The sequence below is a fragment of the Emydura macquarii genome, unplaced genomic scaffold (genome assembly GCF_026122565.2).
Source record: "Emydura macquarii macquarii isolate MOO-44397 ecotype Brisbane River unplaced genomic scaffold, CSIRO-AGI_Emac_v2 contig_3477, whole genome shotgun sequence".
Classification (NCBI taxonomy): domain Eukaryota; kingdom Metazoa; phylum Chordata; order Testudines; family Chelidae; genus Emydura; species Emydura macquarii.
This window is the reverse complement of record NW_027133614.1, coordinates 2,343,398-2,346,429: the sequence shown is the minus strand read 5'-3', so window position 1 is coordinate 2,346,429 and position 3,032 is coordinate 2,343,398. Positions and strand designations below refer to the sequence as shown.

Below are 3,032 nucleotides of genomic sequence, written 5' to 3'. Positions count from 1 at the left end.
CAGGTTATCTACCACTCCCCCTAGCTTAGCGTCATCTGCAAACTTGCTGAGGGTGCAAACTACACCATCCTCCAGATCATTAATGAAGATGTTGAACAAAACCGGCCCCAGGACTGACCCCGAGGCACTCCGCTTGTTACCGGCTGCCAGCTAAACATCAAGCCGTTGAGCCTGATGATCTAGCCAGCTCTCTATCCATTTTATAGTCCATTCATCCAACCCATACTTCTTGAACTTGCTGATAAGAATACTGTGAGAGACCGTATCAAAAGCTTTGCTAAAGTCAAGGTATATCACGTCCACCACTTTCCCCACATCCACAGAGCCAGTCACCTCTTTATAGAAGGCAATCAGGTTGGTCAGGCATGACTTGCCCTGGGTGAATCCATGTTGACTGTTCCTGATCATCTTCCTCTCTTCCAAGTGCCTTAAAATGGATTCCTTGAGGACCTGCTCCATGATTTTTCCAGGGATTGAGGTGAGGCTGACCGGTCTGTAGTTCCTTGGATCCTCTTTCTTCCCCTTCTTGAAGATGGGCACTATGTTTGCCTTTTTCCAATCATCAGGGACCTTATAAACTTTAAGTAATAATTTGCAAAGGCAACAGTCTTGTTTAGCTATCAGCCCCTAAAATGAAAGGACATTAGCAATCTCAATATATTTATGTTCCAACCAAGCAGCTGATGTAGGGAGTGTCAAATCACTCCTGGGTTGAAGCTAATGCAGAGACTACACCTCTGATGCCAATTAAGGTAATCTGCCCAAATTATTGATAGGTAATAGCCAATCTTTTCCCTCCTTCTCTTTCCCCCACCACTATAGGATTACATGAAATATTGTAATATTCAAGATACATTTATTTAAATTTGTCATTTGAATTCTGAATGTAAATAATAAAAATAATTTTTCAGGAAAAAAACATACAACTCCTAAATCATTAAATACATGCATGTGTGGTCTTGTATAGGAAGGTGGTTTAACCTGGGGCTTTTTCAGGTATTTGATTAATTATTCTATAGCCACCATTCTGAAACAAATTCTGCAGGTTTTATCCACACATACACTGACTACATCCATCTGCTGGAGTTAAAACAAAAACAAAAAACAAATGTAAGAATGTGAAGGTAGAGGCATTCCTCCACTCATAAAACTGGAAAGACAAAACAAAATAAAAAAGACTGATACTTACGCAGGATGATTGTTGCAACTCTCGTGTTCTCACTCAGCTTCAGGAGCATAGTATGTGGCTGAAAAGATTAGTCAGTGGTCTTATTGGCTCACGTGTTTTAACATCGATGGACTTGGTGCTGGCTGGCTAGAAGTTACTTGCTCATAGATGTTGAACCTTAGTTATTGCATGTTGCTGGAATCCCACCTCTTGGTGGCCAGCTGGGAGGGTGGAGGAAGCACAGGCCTCTTTGTGAGGGCACTGTGGCATCATGTGGCCAGAAACCAATGGCCGCTGCAGCAGGAAGTAAAGGTTTCAAGTCAACGGTCAGAAGAAGCAAGCAAGCAAACAATTATTTCTTCCTTTCCTTCAGTTTTTGAAGATGGTGGCTTGGCTGTTTACTTCCCCTTGGAATGCCTTGTGATGTTTTTGGGGTTATCTGAGGTGAATCACCACTACATGCTCAGAGTAGGAGAGAGCCCTATCTATGCCTACCAGAGGACATTCTCCGCAGCCACCAGCTCCTGGCAACACAAGCACTCCGCTCCGGGCTTGGTGAGCCCCACTCTTTCAATCTGCAGGCTAGCAGTTTACACAACCCCAGTTTGTTACATTTGCGTACTCAGTCCTTTCTCTCCTGGACATCCGCAGTGTACACTGATCTGCTGCCTCCATGGAAGCAGTGCAGCCCCGTTCACTGGTTTTATTGCAGTTCTACACTTTCCTTAGTGCAAGGCACTTAGATGTGTCTATAATAAAACCAAAATTGCAGTTTATTGAAGAGAGCTTCAAACAGAGATTCAAACAAAAGCAAGTGCAAAGGTTTGGAAACACAAGGTTACAGGTAAAAGTATAACATAAAACAATATATAGTCTATACTTATTAACAAGTTACTTTCCTATCGATTAAGGTATTTTTCACCCAATAATTAATCCTTACAGCATTTGTCTAATTCAGAAAGCTAGGATCCACCTTGCATGAGAGACAACCTTCGCTGGCAGAGTCACTCCTCTGCAGTAGAACCAGTCTTGTCCCCTCTCCTCTTCTGCAGTTATAGACTTCCAGGGGGTCCCCTGTCCAGACCATTTCTTGGGGTTCTATTGTCTTTGAGTATGCTCAAGGCTGCATCTTCCCCAGACAGTAAACCAAGTGCTGTCTTCAGGGATGTCCATTGTTCTCAACATTGATTGAATTAGCCCTGAGGCCCCCACCCTCCCCAGGAGACAAGTCTCACTTTAGCAGTTTTGCAAGCTACTATTCTTTATTTCACATTCTTATAAACTAATTCCCATACAGACATCTTGCAATAACCATGATGATCAGCTAGTCTTAGCTCTCAGCAGAGACCACACATGACCCCCCTCAGTGAAATATTGAGAAGATGGTTTAAAACAGAGGCAATATACCTACCAGGGTATGCCTAGGCATGTCTGTGTCATATTCTTCCTCAGGAGTCCGTTGGCAGAATGGGGCACTCTTCTTCTTAAGTCAATGGGATCTTCCAGTTGTGTCTGATGGAATCATCTTTTTTATTCAAACTAAGAACTTCCCCATTCTAGTAATTTGGGGCTTGGAAATTCCATGGATCCAAAAATAAATCCAAATAGTCAGCCAGACAGTCTCAAAATATCTTTGGACATTTGAGGTGGTGTGTTAGTCCACAGATATGATCTCAACCAAACTACAAAGTCCTAGTTCAAAATAATTAAAAAATGCAAAATTAGCAAAATGATGGAACTGAAATACTAGGAAAACACAAATCATATATTCATTCAGCCATATACAGACAGGAACAGTTCCTGTTCTACAGACTGATGCTTATAACTTTAAATCAAAATTGGATGACTTTCTAAAATATATGCT

The 3,032-nt window shown here is 41.9% G+C and overlaps 1 long non-coding RNA gene across 1 annotated transcript; it reads right to left on the bottom strand.

Annotated features, from left to right (window-relative positions):
* Positions 1–443: 443 nt before the first annotated feature.
* Positions 444–2,818, bottom strand: LOC137144687 (uncharacterized). The gene is made up of 3 exons (XR_010917459.1): positions 2,580–2,818; positions 1,190–1,917; positions 444–627 (listed from the first exon to the last, which is right to left on the bottom strand). It is a non-coding gene; the product is annotated as an uncharacterized lncRNA (long non-coding RNA).
* Positions 2,819–3,032: the final 214 nt, after the last annotated feature.